Source organism: Oncorhynchus mykiss, chromosome 27 (genome assembly GCF_057628025.1).
Source record: "Oncorhynchus mykiss isolate SJ-2025 chromosome 27, ASM5762802v1, whole genome shotgun sequence".
NCBI classification, from domain to species: domain Eukaryota; kingdom Metazoa; phylum Chordata; class Actinopteri; order Salmoniformes; family Salmonidae; genus Oncorhynchus; species Oncorhynchus mykiss.
This window is the reverse complement of record NC_143048.1, coordinates 48,912,678-48,931,422: the sequence shown is the minus strand read 5'-3', so window position 1 is coordinate 48,931,422 and position 18,745 is coordinate 48,912,678. Positions and strand designations below refer to the sequence as shown.

The 18,745-nt window shown below is 39.7% G+C and overlaps 1 pseudogene across 1 annotated transcript in view; it reads right to left on the bottom strand.

The window, feature by feature from the left end:
- LOC149971330 (teneurin-4-like) overlaps positions 1-17,541 on the bottom strand; it is a 336,746-nt pseudogene extending 319,205 nt beyond the window's left edge. The window contains exon 1 of the transcript XR_016492505.1: positions 17,144-17,541. The product of XR_016492505.1 is annotated as a teneurin-4-like (transcript). The remainder of the gene's footprint in view (positions 1-17,143) is intronic.
- Positions 17,542-18,745: the final 1,204 nt, after the last annotated feature.

Genomic DNA, 18,745 nt, shown 5'->3' with positions numbered 1-18,745 from the left:
GGAGTCTACTATAGCTGTATCTACTATCTAATGTAGGAGTCTACTATAGCTGTGTCTATTATCTAATGGAGGAATCTACTGTATCTACTATCTAATGTAGGAGCCTACTATATCTATTATCTAATGGAGGAGTCTACTATAGCTGTATCTACTATCTAATGTAGGAGTCTACTATAGCTGTGTCTATTATCTAATGGAGGAATCTACTGTATCTATTAACTAATGGAGGAGTCTACTGTATCTATTGTCTAACGGAGGAGTCTACTGTATCTATTGTCTAACGGAGGAGTCTACTGTATCTATTGTCTAACGGAGGAGTCTACTGTATCTATGATCTAATGTAGGAGTCTACTATAGCTGTATCTACTATCTAATGTAGGAGTCTACTGTATCTATGATCTAATGTAGGAGTCTACTATAGCTGTATCTACTATCTAATGTAGGGGCCTACTGTATCTACTATCTAATGTAGGAGCCTACTATATCTATTATCTAATGGAGGAGTCTACTATAGCTGTATCTACTATCTAATGTAGGGACCTACTGTATCTACTATCTAATGTAGGAGCCTACTATATCTATTATCTAATGGAGGAGTCTACTATAGCTGTATCTACTATCTAATGTAGGGGCCTACTGTATCTATTATCTAATGTAGGGGCCTACTGTATCTACTATCTAATGGAGGAGTCTACTGTATCTACTATCTAATGTAGGGGCCTACTGTATCTATTATCTAATGGAGGAGTCTACTATAGCTGTGTCTACTATCTAATGGAGGAGTCTACTGTATATATTATCTAATGGAGGAGTCTACTATAGCTGTATCTACTATCTAATGTAGGAGCCTATTGTATCTATTATCTAATGGAGGAGTCTACTATAGCTGTATCTACTATCTAATGTAGGAGTCTACTGTATATATTATCTAATGGAGGAGTCTACTATAGCTGTATCTACTATCTAATGTAGGAGTCTACTGTATATATTATCTAATGGAGGAGTCTACTGTATCTACTATCTAATGGAGGAGCCTACTGTATCTATTATCTAATGGAGGAGTCTACTATAGCTGTATCTACTATCTAATGGAGGAGTCTACTATAGCTGTATCTACTATCTAATGGAGGAGTCTACTGTATCTACTATCTAATGGAGGAGTCTACTATAGCTGTATCTACTATCTAATGTAGGAGCCTACTGTATCTATTATCTAATGGAGGAGTCTACTATAGCTGTATCTACTATCTAATGTAGGGGCCTACTGTATCTATTATCGAATGGAGGAGTCTACTGTATCTATTATCTAATGGAGGAGTCTACTGTATCTATTATCTAATGGAGGAGTCTACTGTATCTATTATCTAATGGAGGAGTCTACTATAGCTGTATCTACTATCTAATGTAGGAGCCTACTGTATCTATTATCTAATGGAGGAGTCTACTATAGCTGTATCTACTATCTAATGTAGGAGTCTACTATAGCTGTGTCTATTATCTAATGGAGGAATCTACTGTATCTATTAACTAATGGAGGAGTCTACTGTATCTATTGTCTAACGGAGGAGTCTACTGTATCTATTGTCTAACGGAGGAGTCTACTGTATCTATTGTCTAACGGAGGAGTCTACTGTATCTATGATCTAATGTAGGAGTCTACTATAGCTGTATCTACTATCTAATGTAGGAGTCTACTGTATCTATGATCTAATGTAGGAGTCTACTATAGCTGTATCTACTATCTAATGTAGGGGCCTACTGTATCTACTATCTAATGTAGGAGCCTACTATATCTATTATCTAATGGAGGAGTCTACTATAGCTGTATCTACTATCTAATGTAGGGGCCTACTGTATCTACTATCTAATGTAGGAGCCTACTATATCTATTATCTAATGGAGGAGTCTACTATAGCTGTATCTACTATCTAATGTAGGGGCCTACTGTATCTATTATCTAATGTAGGGGCCTACTGTATCTATTATCTAATGGAGGAGTCTACTGTATCTACTATCTAATGTAGGGGCCTACTGTATCTATTATCTAATGGAGGAGTCTACTATAGCTGTGTCTACTATCTAATGGAGGAGTCTACTGTATATATTATCTAATGGAGGAGTCTACTATAGCTGTATCTACTATCTAATGTAGGAGCCTACTGTATCTATTATCTAATGGAGGAGTCTACTATAGCTGTATCTACTATCTAATGTAGGAGTCTACTGTATATATTATCTAATGGAGGAGTCTACTATAGCTGTATCTACTATCTAATGTAGGAGTCTACTGTATATATTATCTAATGGAGGAGTCTACTGTATCTACTATCTAATGGAGGAGCCTACTGTATCTATTATCTAATGGAGGAGTCTACTATAGCTGTATCTACTATCTAATGGAGGAGTCTACTATAGCTGTATCTACTATCTAATGGAGGAGTCTACTGTATCTACTATCTAATGGAGGAGTCTACTATAGCTGTATCTACTATCTAATGTAGGAGCCTACTGTATCTATTATCTAATGGAGGAGTCTACTATAGCTGTATCTACTATCTAATGTAGGGGCCTACTGTATCTATTATCGAATGGAGGAGTCTACTGTATCTATTATCTAATGGAGGAGTCTACTGTATCTATTATCTAATGGAGGAGTCTACTGTATCTATTATCTAATGGAGGAGTCTACTATAGCTGTATCTACTATCTAATGTAGGAGCCTACTGTATCTATTATCTAATGGAGGAGTCTACTATAGCTGTATCTACTATCTAATGTTGGAGCCTACTGTATCTATTATCTAATGGAGGAGTCTACTATAGCTGTATCTACTATCTAATGTAGGAGCCTACTGTATCTATTATCTAATGGAGGAGTCTACTATAGCTGTATCTACTATCTAATGTAGGAGTCTACTGTATATATTATCTAATGGAGCAGCCTACTGTATCTACTATCTAATGGAGGAGTCTACTGTATATATTATCTAATGGAGGAGTCTACTATAGCTGTATCTACTATCTAATGGAGGAGTCTACTGTATCTACTATCTAATGTAGGAGTCTACTGTATCTATTATCTAATGGAGGAGTCTACTGTATCTATTTTCTAATGGAGGAGTCTACTGTATCTATGATCTAATGGAGGAGTCTACTGTATATATTATCTAATGGAGTCTACTGTATCTATTATCTAACGGAGGAGTCTACTGTATCTATTATCTAACAGGGAAGTCTACTGTATCTATTATCTGACCTTATTGAGGAGTCTACTGTATCTATTATCTAATGGAGGAGTCTACTGTATCTATTATCTAACGGAGGAGTCTACTGTATCTATTATCTAATGGAGGAGTCTACTGTATCTATGATCTAATGGAGGAGTCTACTGTATCTATTTTCTAATGGAGGAGTCTACTGTATCTATGATCTAATGGAGGAGTCTACTGTATATATTATCTAACGGAGGAGTCTACTGTATCTATTATCTGACCGTATTGAGGAGTCTACTGTATCTATTATCTAACAGGGAAGTCTACTGTATCTATTATCTAATGGAGTCTACTGTATCTATTATCTAATGGAGGAGTCTACTGTATCTATTATCTAATGGAGGAGTCTACTGTATCTATTATCTAACGGAGGAGTCTACTGTATCTATTATCTGACCGTATTGAGGAGTCTACTGTATCTATTATCTAACAGGGAAGTCTACTGTATCTATTATCTGACCTTATTGAGGAGTCTACTGTATCTATTATCTAATGGAGGAGTCTACTGTATCTATTATCTAATGGAGGAGTCTACTGTATCTATTATCTAACGGAGGAGTCTACTGTATCTATTATCTAATGGAGGAGTCTACTGTATCTATTATCTAATGGAGGAGTCTACTGTATCTATTATCTAATGGAGGAGTCTACTGTATATATTATCTAATGGAGGAGTCTACTGTATCTACTATCTAATGGAGGAGTCTACTGTATATATTATCTAATGGAGGAGTCTACTGTATCTATTATCTAATGGAGGAGTCTACTGTATCTATTATCTAATGGAGGAGTCTACTGTATCTATTATCTAATGGAGGAGTCTACTGTATCTATTATCTAATGGAGGAGTCTACTATAGCTGTATCTACTATCTAATGTAGGAGTCTACTATAGCTGTGTCTATTATCTAATGGAGGAATCTACTGTATCTATTAACTAATGGAGGAGTCTACTGTATCTATTGTCTAACGGAGGAGTCTACTGTATCTATGATCTAATGTAGGAGTCTACTATAGCTGTATCTACTATCTAATGTAGGAGCCTACTGTATCTATTATCTAATGGAGGAGTCTACTATAGCTGTATCTACTATCTAATGTAGGGGCCTACTGTATCTACTATCTAATGTAGGAGCCTACTATATCTATTATCTAATGGAGGAGTCTACTGTATCTATTATCTAATGGAGGAGTCTACTGTATCTATTATCTAACAGGGAAGTCTACTGTATCTATTATCTGACCTTATTGAGGAGTCTACTGTATCTATTATCTAATGGAGGAGTCTACTGTATCTATTATCTAATGGAGGAGTCTACTGTATCTATTATCTAACGGAGGAGTCTACTGTATCTATTATCTAATGGAGGAGTCTACTGTATCTATTATCTAATGGAGGAGTCTACTGTATATATTATCTAATGGAGGAGTCTACTGTATCTACTATCTAATGGAGGAGTCTACTGTATATATTATCTAATGGAGGAGTCTACTGTATCTATTATCTAATGGAGGAGTCTACTGTATCTATTATCTAATGGAGGAGTCTACTGTATCTATTATCTAATGGAGGAGTCTACTGTATCTATTATCTAATGGAGGAGTCTACTATAGCTGTATCTACTATCTAATGTAGGAGTCTACTATAGCTGTGTCTATTATCTAATGGAGGAATCTACTGTATCTATTAACTAATGGAGGAGTCTACTGTATCTATTGTCTAACGGAGGAGTCTACTGTATCTATGATCTAATGTAGGAGTCTACTATAGCTGTATCTACTATCTAATGTAGGAGCCTACTGTATCTATTATCTAATGGAGGAGTCTACTATAGCTGTATCTACTATCTAATGTAGGGGCCTACTGTATCTACTATCTAATGTAGGAGCCTACTATATCTATTATCTAATGGAGGAGTCTACTGTATCTATTATCTAATGGAGGAGTCTACTGTATCTATTATCTAACAGGGAAGTCTACTGTATCTATTATCTGACCTTATTGAGGAGTCTACTGTATCTATTATCTAATGGAGGAGTCTACTGTATCTATTATCTAATGGAGGAGTCTACTGTATCTATTATCTAATGGAGGAGTCTACTGTATATATTATCTAATGGAGGAGTCTACTGTATCTACTATCTAATGGAGGAGTCTACTGTATATATTATCTAATGGAGGAGTCTACTGTATCTATTATCTAATGGAGGAGTCTACTGTATCTATTATCTAATGGAGGAGTCTACTGTATCTATTATCTAATGGAGGAGTCTACTGTATCTATTATCTAATGGAGGAGTCTACTATAGCTGTATCTACTATCTAATGTAGGAGTCTACTATAGCTGTGTCTATTATCTAATGGAGGAATCTACTGTATCTATTAACTAATGGAGGAGTCTACTGTATCTATTGTCTAACGGAGGAGTCTACTGTATCTATGATCTAATGTAGGAGTCTACTATAGCTGTATCTACTATCTAATGTAGGAGCCTACTGTATCTATTATCTAATGGAGGAGTCTACTATAGCTGTATCTACTATCTAATGTAGGGGCCTACTGTATCTACTATCTAATGTAGGAGCCTACTATATCTATCTAATGGAGGAGTCTACTGTATCTATTATCTAATGGAGGAGTCTACTGTATCTACTATCTAATGTAGGAGCCTACTATATCTATTATCTAATGGAGGAGTCTACTATATCTATTATCTAATGGAGGAGTCTACTATAGCTGTATCTACTATCTAATGTAGGGGCCTACTGTATCTATTATCGAATGGAGGAGTCTACTGTATCTATTATCTAATGGAGGAGTCTACTGTATCTATTATCTAATGGAGGAGTCTACTGTATCTATTATCTAATGGAGGAGTCTACTGTATCTATTATCTAATGGAGGAGTCTACTATAGCTGTATCTACTATCTAATGTAGGAGCCTACTGTATCTATTTCTAATGGATGAGTCTACTATAGCTGTATCTACTATCTAATGTAGGAGTCTACTGTATCTATTATCTAATGGAGGAGTCTACTATAGCTGTATCTACTATCTAATGGAGGAGTCTACTGTATCTACTATCTAATGGAGGAGTCTACTGTATCTATTATCTAATGGAGGAGTCTACTATAGCTGTATCTACTATCTAATGTAGGGGCCTACTGTATCTATTATCGAATGGAGGAGTCTACTGTATCTATTATCTAATGGAGGAGTCTACTGTATCTATTATCTAATGGAGGAGTCTACTGTATCTATTATCTAATGGAGGAGTCTACTATAGCTGTATCTACTATCTAATGTAGGCGCCTACTGTATATATTATCTAATGGAGGAGTCTACTATAGCTGTATCTACTATCTAATGGAGGAGTCTACTGTATCTACTATCTAATAGAGGAGTCTACTATAGCTGTATCTACTATCTAATGTAGGAGCCTACTGTATCTATTATCTAATGGAGGAGTCTACTATAGGAGTCTACTGTATATATTATCTAATGGAGGAGCCTACTGTATCTACTATCTAATGGAGGAGTCTACTGTATCTATTATCTAATGGAGGAGTCTACTGTATCTATTATCTAATGGAGGAGTCTACTGTATCTACTATCTAATGGAGGAGTCTACTGTATCTATTATCTAATGGAGGAGTCTACTGTATCTACTATCTAATGTAGGAGCCTACTGTATCTATTATCTAATGGAGGATTCTACTATAGCTGTATCTACTATCTAATGTAGGAGTCTACTGTATATATTATCTAATGGAGGAGTCTACTATAGTAGATACAGCTATAGTAGACTCCTCCATTAGATAATAGATACAGCTATAGTAGACTCCTACATTAGAGAGTAGATACAGTAGGCTCCTACATTAGATAGTAGATACAGCTATCTAATGTAGGAGACTACTGTATCTACTCTCTAATGTAGGAGTCTACTATAGCTGTATCTATTATCTAATGGAGGAGTCTACTGTATCTATTATCTAACAGAGGAGTCTACTGTATATATTATCTAATGGAGGAGTCTACTGTATCTATTATCTAATGGAGGAGTCTACTGTATCTATTATCTGACCTTATTGAGGAGTCTACTATAGCTGTATCTATTATCTAACGGAGGAGTCTACTGTATCTATGATCTAACGGAGGAGTCTACTGTATCTATTTTCTAATGGAGGAGTCTACTGTATCGATTATCAAATGTAGGAGTCTACTGTATCTATGATCTAATGGAGGAGTCTACTGTATATATTATCTAATGGAGTCTACTATATCTATTATCTAATGGAGGAGTCTACTGTATCTATTATCTAATGGAGGAGTCTACTGTATCTATTATCTAACCTTATTGAGGAGTCTACTGTATCTATTATCTAACAGGGAAGTCTACTGTATCTATTATCTGACCTTATTGAGGAGTCTACTGTATCTATTATCTAATGGAGGAGTCTACTGTATATATTATCTAATGGAGGAGTCTACTGTATCTATTATCTAATGGAGGAGTCTACTGTATATATTATCTAATGGAGGAGTCTACTGTATCTACTATCTAATGGAGGAGTCTACTGTATATATTATCTAATGGAGGAGTCTACTGTATCTACTATCTAATGGAGGAGTCTACTGTATCTATTATCTAATGGAGGAGTCTACTATATCTACTATCTAATGGAGGAGTCTACTGTATCTATTATCTAATGGAAGAGTCTACTGTATATATTATCTAATGGAGGAGTCTACTGTATCTACTATCTAATGGAGGAGTCTACTGTATATATTATCTAATGGAGGAGTCTACTGTATCTACTATCTAATGGAGGAGTCTACTGTATCTATTATCTAATGGAGGAGTCTACTATATCTACTATCTAATGGAGGAGTCTACTGTATCTATTATCTAATGGAGGAGTCTACTGTATATATTATCTAATGGAGGAGTCTACTGTATCTACTATCTAATGGAGGAGTCTACTGTATATATTATCTAATGGAGGAGTCTACTGTATATATTATCTAACGGAGGAGTCTACTGTATCTATTATCTAATGTAGCCTGGTACTGACACCATGAGCCTGGTACTGACACCATGAGCCTGGTAGGACTGGTACTGACACCATGAGCATGGTACTGACACCATGAGCCTGGTACTGACACCATGAGCCTGGTAGGTCTGGTACTGACACCATGAGCTGGTAGGACTGGCACTGACACCATGAGCCTGGTAGGACTGGTACTGACACCATGAGCCTGGTAGGACTGGTACTGACACCATGAGCATGGTACTGACACCATGAGCCTGGTACTGACACCATGAGCCTGGTAGGTCTGGTACTGACACCATGAGACTGGTAGGTCTGGTACTGACACCATGAGCTGGTAGGACTGGCACTGACACCATGAGCCTGGTAGGACTGGTACTGACACCATGAGCCTGGTACTGACACCATGAGCCTGGTAGGACTGGTACTGACACCATGAGCCTGGTAGGACTGGTACTGACACCATGAGCCTGGTAGGACTGGTACTGACACCCTGAGCCTGGTACTGACACCATGAGCATGGTAGGACTGGTACTAACACCATGAGCCTGGAACTGACACCATGAACCTGGGAGGACTGGTACTAACACCATGCACCTGGTAGGACTGGTACTGACACCATGAGCCTGGTAGAACTGGTACTGACACCAGGAGTCTGTTAGGTATGGTATTGACACCATGAGCCTGTTAGGTCTGGTACTGACACCATGAGCCTGGTACTGACACCATGAGCCTGGTACTGACACCATGAGCCTGTTAGGTCTGGTACTGAGACCATGAGCCTGTTAGGTCTGGTACTGACACCATGAGCCTGGTACTGACACCATGAACCTGGTAGGACTGGTACTGACACCATGAGCCTGGTACTGACACCATGAGCCCGGTACTGGCACCATGAGCCTGGTAGGACTGGTAGGACTGACACAGGGAATGTTGATCACTCAGGTGCTTTAACTCAGACATGATATAGGACTTTAAGATCAGACATGATATAGGGCTTTAAGATCTGACAGGATATAGGGCTTTAAGATCTGACAGGATATAGGGCTTTAAGATCTGACAGGATATAGGGCTTTAAGATCTGACAGGATATTGGGCTTTTAGATCTGACAGGATATAGGGCTTTTAGATCTGACAGGATATAGGGCTTTAAGATCTGACAGGATATAGGGCTTTTAGATCAGACAGGATATAGGGCTTTTAGATCAGACAGGATATAGGGCTTTTAGATCTGACAGGATATAGGGCTTTTAGATCAGAAAGGATATAGGGCTTTTAGATCAGACATTATATAGGGCTTTTAGATCAGACAGGATATAGGGCTTTTAGATCAGACAGGATATAGGGCTTTTAGATCAGACAGGATATAGGGCTTTTAGATCAGACAGGATTTAGGGCTTTTAGATCAGACAGGATATAGGCATTTTAAATCAGACAGGATATCGGGCTTTTAGATCAGACGGGATATAGGGCTTTTAGATCAGACAGGATATAGGGCTTTTAGATCTGACAGGATTAGGGCTTTTAGATCAGACAGGATATAGGGCTTTAAGATCTGACAGGATATAGGCATTTGAAATCAGACAGGATATAGGGATATAATCACTGTACCATCTAAACCACTGAGAATCACTGTACCATCTAAACCACTGTGAATCACTGTACTGTCGAAACCACTGAGAATCACAGTCTAAACCACTGAGAATCACTGTACCGTCTAAACCACTGAGAATCACTGTACCGTCTAAACCACTGAGAATCACTGTACCGTCTAAACCACTGAGAATCACAGTCTAAACCACTGAGAATCTCTGTACCGTCTAAACCACTGAGAATCACTGTACCATCTAAACCACTGAGAATCACTGTACCGTCTAAACCGCTGAGAATCACAGTCTAAACCACTGAGAATCACTGTACCGTCTAAACCACTGAGAATCACTGTACTGTCTAAACCACTGAGAATCACTGTACTGTCTAAACCACTGAGAATCACTGTACTGTCTAAACCACTGAGAATCACTGTATCGTCTAAACCGCTGAGAATCACAGTTTAAACCACTGAGAATCACTGTACCGTCTAAACCACTGAGAATCACTGTACAGTCTAAACCACTGAGAATCACTGTACCGTCTAAACCACTGAGAATCACTGTACCGTCTAAACCACTGAGAATCACTGTACAGTCTAAACCACTGAGAATCACTGTACCGTCTAAACCACTGAGAATCACTGTACCGTCTAAACCACTGAGAATCACTGTACCGTCTAAACCACTGAGAATCACTGTACCGTCTAAACCACTGAGAATCACTGTACCGTCTAAACCACTGAGAATCACTGTACCGTCTAAACCACTGAGAATCACTGTACCGTCTAAACCACTGAGAATCACTGTACCGTCTAAACCACTGAGAATCACTGTACCGTCTAAACCACTGAGAATCACAGTCTAACCACTGAGAATCACTGTACCGTCTAAACCACTGAGAATCACTGTACCGTCTAAACCACTGAGAATCACTGTACCGTCTAAACCACTGAGAATCACAGTCTAAACCACTGAGAATCACTGTACCATCTAAACCACTGAGAATCACTGTACCATCTAAACCACTGAGAATCACAGTCTAAACCACTGAGAATCACTGTACCGTCTAAACCACTGAGAATCACTGTACCGTCTAAACCACTGAGAATCACTGTACCGTCTAAACCACTGAGAATCACTGTACCGTCTAAACCACTGAGAATCACTGTACCGTCTAAACCACTGAGAATCACTGTACCGTCTAAACCACTGAGAATCACAGTCTAAACCACTGAGAATCACTGTACCATCTAAACCACTGAGAATCACTGTACCGTCTAAACCGCTGAGAATCACAGTCTAAACCACTGAGAATCACTGTACCGTCTAAACCACTGAGAATCACTGTACCGTCTAAACCACTGAGAATCACTGTACCGTCTAAACCACTGAGAATCACTGTACCGTCTAAACCACTGAGAATCACTGTACCGTCTAAACCACTGAGAATCACTGTACCGTCTAAACCACTGAGAATCACTGTACCGTCTAAACCGCTGAGAATCACTGTACCGTCTAAACCGCTGAGAATCACAGTCTAAACCACTGAGAATCACTGTACCGTCTAAACCACTGAGAATCACAGTACCGTCTAAACCACTGAGAATCACTGTACCGTCTAAACCACTGAGAATCACTGTACCGTCTAAACCACTGAGAATCACTGTACCGTCTAAACCACTGAGAATCACTGTACCATCTAAACCACTGAGAATCACTGTACCGTCTAAACCACTGAGAATCACTGTACCGTCTAAACCACTGAGAATCACTGTACCGTCTAAACCACTGAGAATCACTGTACCGTCTAAACCACTGAGAATCACTGTACCGTCTAAACCACTGAGAATCACTGTACCGTCTAAACCACTGAGAATCACTGTACGGTCTAAACCACTGAGAATCACTGTACGGTCTAAACCCCTGTGACATTTATTTTAATATAACTAGAAATATTGTATTTCCAGCTGTTTGAAGCCAAAATCAAAAGTAAAAGACACACAAACTAAAATTAAGAACGTGAAGCATAGAAATAGTGCACATAGAACATATCAACACTTCTTAGACTTGCTTTACAATGAGAATGGCAGATCTATAACTCACATATCTATGTACATTTGGTCAGGACTCCAAAAAGTTAAAATATACTTTTTTCTTCTTATTGGTGTCCTTTAGTCGTGGTTTCTAAGCAGCAATTCGACCACGAAGGCCTGATTCACGCAGTCTCCTCTGAACAGTTGATGTTGAGTTGTGTCTTGTTACTTGAACTCTGTGAAGCATTTATTTGGAATGCAATCTGCGGCTGGTTAACTCTAATGAACTTATCCTCTGCAGCAGAGGTAACTCTGGGTCTTCCTTTCCTGTGGCGGTCCTCGCGAGAGCCAGTTTCATCATAGCGTGTGATGGTTTTTGCGACTGCACTTGAAGAAACATTCAAAGTTCTTGAAATTGTCCTGATTGACTGACCTTCGTGTCTTAAAGTAATGATGTGCTGTTGTTTTGCTTATTTGAGCTGTTCTTGTCATAATATGGACTTTTACCAAATAGGGCTATTTTCTGTATAGCAACCCTAACTTGTCACAACGCAACTGATAGTCTCAAACGCATTAAGAAGGAATGAAATTCCACAATTTAACTTCTAATAAGGCACACCTGTTAATTAAAATGCATTCCCGGTGACAACCTCATGAAGCTGGTTGAGAGAAAGCCAAGGGTGTGTAAAGCTGTCATCGAGGCAAAGGGGGGCTACTTTGAATAATCTCAAGTATAAAATATATTCTGATTTGTTTAACACTTTTTTTGGTTACTACATGATTCCATATGTGTTATTTCATAGTGTTGATGATTTCACTATTATTCTACAATGAAGAAAATAGTCAAAATAAAGAAAACCCCTGGAATGAGAAGGCGTGTCCAAACGTTTGGCTGGTAACGTGAACTTCCATCCTGGCATCACAGATTTTAGGGGCTAATCTCAGGGAACTGAATGTTAAATCCGTCACAAGAGACTAGGGAGTTGTTCCTAGCCACCGTGCTTCTACACCTGCATTGTTTGCTGTTTGGGGTTTTAGGCTGGGTTTCTGTACAGATATCAGCTGATGTACAAAGGGCTTTATAAATACGATTGATTGATTGATTGATTGAGGAAGTCTAATCTCAGGGAACCTAATGTTAAATCTGTCACAAGAGACTAGAGGTAATCTGGATGAGGTAAAGCAGAGGTGCGCCTTTAAGTGTCAGTTTATGTCAACAAACAGCTTTCTCGCGTGCCAGAGCTCCTTTCAGAGTCTGGCATTGATGTAGAGTGACTGTATTTAGGGCAATGTATGGACAAGTAAAATAGAAGTGTACAGCATTTCACAAACACATGTCAATTTCCTTTCAATTCAAACGTGGCCTCCCTAAAATGTTAAAAAGGTCTTTGCAGTTACCCTTATTGACCTGACCACCAACGACTAAACGACTTGGCCGTAAAGTTTTATGAACAATTATGACACAAAATAAGTATCTTATAATAATTAACTCCTGGCAGAGGGAGGGAGGGAGACAGGGAGAGAGAGAGACAGAGACAAAGACAGACAGAGAGAGACAGAGAGAGAGAGAGAGAGACAGAGAACCAAGTCATTGTTTTCTCTCCATTATTGTTGAGATGAGTTGAAACAAGCCAATGGTTTATGAAATGTAACCAACCAATCAGGCAGCATTGCATCTAGATGCCCAATCCCCACACTCTGGGGCATTGTGATAGTACAGCAATTTGATAGTAGACTAAAATATAAAAACATTAATATGTTGATTCTTATTTAATATCTTATTTTTAAATAATATTTTTCACAGCAGTGAAGTTCATTCCTCTCTGCAAAAGAAAAACCAGAACAAAAGCAGCTGATCTGAGCCAGATTGTTTTGTGAGCGGTGCGCCTGTTTGTCTTCATGCCCAGGACTGTGTGTGTGTGTGTGTGTGTGTTTGTGTGTGTGTGTGTGTGTTGCTGCCGAGGCTGTGGCCCTCTCGTCCCTCATTGCTCATCAAGCTGGACAATTACAGCCGTGAGAAAAACAGGCCATTGCTAGCAAAGGTCAAGCTCCGACGGGACTTCTCATTTAACTCCTCCCTCGCTCTCTTCCTCCGCAGAGCAGAACTCTTGATTCCCCCGGTAGACCTGGGGTCAAGACACCGAACCCACTACAGCCTATTGCAGCACTTGTGGGCTTTTGCACAAAGCAGCCAAGCCCTTAGCTCTTAGGGAGCTCAACTAACAGCAGAGGGTTTGATTCAGCGCTAACGCAAAGAGGACATGATGTGAGGCTGAGGCTTGAGAAATAAGCCTGGCTCTGAATGCAACATACCTATGACCAGATAGGTGATTCAGGGAAGCCTTTTTTACACCGTTTGTTTGTGTGTGTGTGTGTGTGTGTGTGTGTGTGTGTGTGTGTGTGTGTGTGTGTGTGTGTGTGTGTGTGTGTGTGTGTGTGTGTGTGTGTGTGTGTGTGTGTGTGTGTGTGTGTGTATTCGGAAAGTTTTCTGACCTCTTGACTTTTCCCACATTTTGTTACATTACAGCCTTATTCTAAAATAGATTAAATAAATGAAAGATCCTCATCCATCTACACACAATACCTCATATTGACAATGCAAAACATTATTTTAGATATTATTGCAATGGTAGATTTAATAAAAACAGAAATACCTTATTTACTTAAGTATTCAGACCTTTTACTATGAGACTCTAAATTGATCTCAGGTGCATCCTGTTTCCATTGATCATCCTTGAGATGTTTCTACAACTTGATTGGAGTCCACCTGTGGTAGAATCAATTGATTGGACATGATTTGGAAAGGCACTCATCTGTCTATGTAAGGTTCCACAGTTGACAGTGTCCGTCAGAGCGGAAACCAAGTCATGAGGTCAAATGAATTGTCCGTAGAGCTCCGAGACAGGATTGTGTCGAGGTACAGATCTGGGGAAGGGTACCAAAAAATGTTGCAGTAATTTTTTTATTTTATTTAACTAGGCAAGTCAGTTAAGAACAAATTCTTATTTACAATGATGGCCTACCCCGGCCAAACCTTAACCCGGACGACGCTGGGCCAATTGTACGCTGCCCTATGGGACTCCCAATCACGGCCGGCTGTGATACAGCCTGGAAATGAACCAGGGTCTGTAGTGACTCCTCTAGCACTGAGATGCAGTGCCTTAGACCGCTGCGCCACTCGGGAGCCAACTCATGAGTATTGAAGGTCCCCTAAAACACAGTGGCCTCCACTATTCTTAAATGGCAGAAGTTTGGATCCACCAAGACTCTTCCTAGAGCTGGCTGCCCGGCCAAACTGAGCAATCGGGGGAGAAGGGCCTTGGTCAGCGAGTTGACCAAGAACCCGATGGTCACTCTGACAGAGCTCCAGAATTCCTCTGTGGAGATGGGAGAACCTTCCAGAAGGACAAGCATCTCTGCAGCACTACACCAATCAGGTCTTTATAGTAGAGTGGCCAGATGGAAGCCACTTGTTAGTAAAAAGGCACATGACAGCCCGCTTGGAGTTTGCTAAAAGGCACCTAAAGTGGCTTCGGGACAAGTCTCTGAATGTCCTTGAGTGGCCCAGTCAGAGCTCGGACTTGAACCCGATCAAACATCTCTGGAGATACCTGAAAATAGCTGTGCAGCAACGCTCCCCATCCAACCTGACAGAGCTTGAGAGGATCTGCAGAGAAGAATGGGAGAAACTCCCCAAATACAGGTGTGCCAAGCTTGTAGCATGAAGAAGCACCAAGACTCAACGCTGTAATCGCTGCCAAAGGTGCTTCAACAAAGTACTGAGTAATAAGATAAATGTGATATTTCTGTTTTTTATTTTTAATACATTTTCAAACATTTCTACAAACCTATTTTTGCTTGGTCATTATGAGGCATTGTGTGTAGATTGATGAAGGGAAAAACGATTTAATCAATTTTAGAATAAGGCTGTAATGTAACAAAATGTGGAAAAAGCCAAGGGGACCGAATACTTTCCGAATTCTGTGTGTGTGTGTGTGTGCGTGCGTATGTGCGCGTGCGCGCGCGTGTGTATGTATCGGCACGCATTCCTCATAACAATAACCAACCAATGAATGCTGTTTATTTCCGTATATAAATTAAACAACTGGAAATTACTATGACGCATTAATTATGACACTTCAAAACAGCTAAAAACAACACAAGAACGGCCAAAAATCACTCATTAAGTTCTTTGAACCTTCAATAAAATAAACCACTGTAATAAATAGTTCCTTAGATGATTTAAAGCTTTTGATAATTCAGATATTTCAGTATTGAACAAAGTTGATCTTATATAAGCTAAATGGTGTAGCAATGATTGATGTAATTGATTGATTAAAATCTTCTGGAAGTCCTAGTCCATAATAGTATGAAATAGATATTATTGGCGTTGGGGAGCAAAGCCTACTGATATTAAAATGACATGGCCACCCAAGTCGCATAGCGTCTAGTATGCGCTGTTATTTCGCAGCTAAGAACAAGGATAAACCCTGCGTGTAAAAAGTACTATGAAAATATACAGTACATTTCTGTCATATCTATTATAGGTTCAATTGATCATTCGACTTCATCCTCATCAGGATTCAGACTATTGGAATTGATTGTTGGCTTTAGGTATCCGCCTCGATATAAAAGAGAAGGGAGTTTAAGGGCTCCTCAGGCAGGCTTTAAGATACCTACCCCACGCAAAATGGAACCCCGTGTTGTCTGCCTTGACTCAAATCACTCCCTGCACAAAATTATAGATACATCGAAGCGATACGTTGTGAAACAGTTGATCAAATTCAAGTGTATTAAACCCGACACGACCTAGACATAGGCTTTGCACCTAGACACAATTAGGCAACCCTGTCCGTAAAGCTACAGTAGCCCGGTAAATGACCATCGTCTTATAGGCGACAGGGACCGTACAGTTGTCTACCAAAGCCGTACATTAGCCTGTCCGTGTCAACATGCACAATTCAGCATTCTCCAGTCGTTAAACTACATGAACATCTCTGAAAATGGGCTCCTTGTGTCGACTACCGATGAGAATTCTCATCTGCAGTTAACGTAGACTTCACGATCCGGTACTCAACCAATAAATCACTGGACTCAACCGGAGCCCGAGCCCTGCACGCAATTTCTGCTGCATGATGCTCGCGTGCAGCTGTTTTGCAACATCATGCACATTTCCCCCAAATAAATAACCTTACCATTCTGAAGACACATCCAACGTATTCACGTCGATATTTCGAATGAATCGCCCCAAGACTAGAAAATGAGTCCGTTCCGGTAGAGTTCTTATTTCTTCCGTTAAAACTGTAGATCAAAACAGCTCTGTCCTCGTCACTGCTGGACTCGCGGAACAGAAATGTATCGCTATCACAGAACCGAAGGGGATCAATGGAAAGAGCAGTTTATGTATAATTTAAAAAAATGAAACAACTACATAACCCGCTGACCCTATCTGTGGTCAGAAAAACAACAAGAAATGAAGATCTGAATGGGAGATAAAGGGCAGGAATAAGTCCCTAAACACACTGACACGTTGAGTCACACAGCGCACGGAGCGTCGGGAAGCCAGACCCAGCAGCGAAAGCCGAGGAATGGCAACCAAGCATACAACTCACGATTTACAAAATTGGTTCGTACCATGGAGGAGAAAAGGGGTGTGCGTGGAGTGGTCGCCCCCTTTGGTACCAATCTACACCTCTCCATATAATATTTCCTGACCGTTCTTATTATCCCTATCCAAAAATCGATGTATCGCAGATGGAGGTAACATTTGGCAGAGTACAAATAGCACGCTTTAAACTAGTAGCCTACTGATTGTAGCCTGTTATAACCGTGGAATAGAGGGGGCTATCGGAGCTAACCAACCACAAGAGAAAGCATAACTTCTGACTCAGCCAGGCTATTTTTTTGTAGGGTTTTCATTAGAAATTCGATAGCCAACATCGATAGACATTCATTTGATAATGAAACATTGTTTGATAATAACACAAAATATAATATTAACATGTATTACTTAAAGATGTATATTCTATAATGGGGAAATAACTCCACAGAGGTTTGGAAGATTGATTTTATACTAAAATATAAATACATTTAACGTTTTGGTCCCATTTTTCATTAGCTGAAATAAAAACATCCCAGAAATGTTTCATACGCACAAAAATCGTATTTCTCTCAAATGTTGAGCACAAATGTGTTTACATCCCTGTTAGTGAGCATTTGTCCTTTGCCAAGATAATCCACCTGACAGGTGTGGCATATCAAGAATCTAATTAAACAGCATGATCATCACACAGGTGAACCTTGTGCTGCGGACAATAAAAGTGTGCAGTTTTGTCGTACTACACAATGCCACAGATGTCTCAAGTTTTGAGGGAGCGTGCAATTGGCATGCAGGACTGCAGGAATGTCCACCAGAGCTGTTGCCAGATAATTGAATGTTTGGTAGTATGTCCAACTGGCCTCACAACATCAGATCACGTGTATGGCGTCGTGTGGGCAAGCGGTTTGCTGATGTCAACCTTGTGATCAGAGTGCCTCATAGTGGCAGTGGGGTTATGGTATGGGGCAGGCATAAGCTACGGACAACAAACACAATTGTATTGAATCAATGACAATTTGAATGCACAGAGATACCGTGATGAGATCTTGAGGCCAATTGTCGTGCCATTCATCCGCAGAAATCACCTCATGTTTCAGCGTTATAATTCACAACCCTCATGTCGCAAGGATCTGAACACGATTCCTGGAAGCTGTTCTTCCATGGCCTGCCTTCTCACCAGACATGTCACCCCAATGAG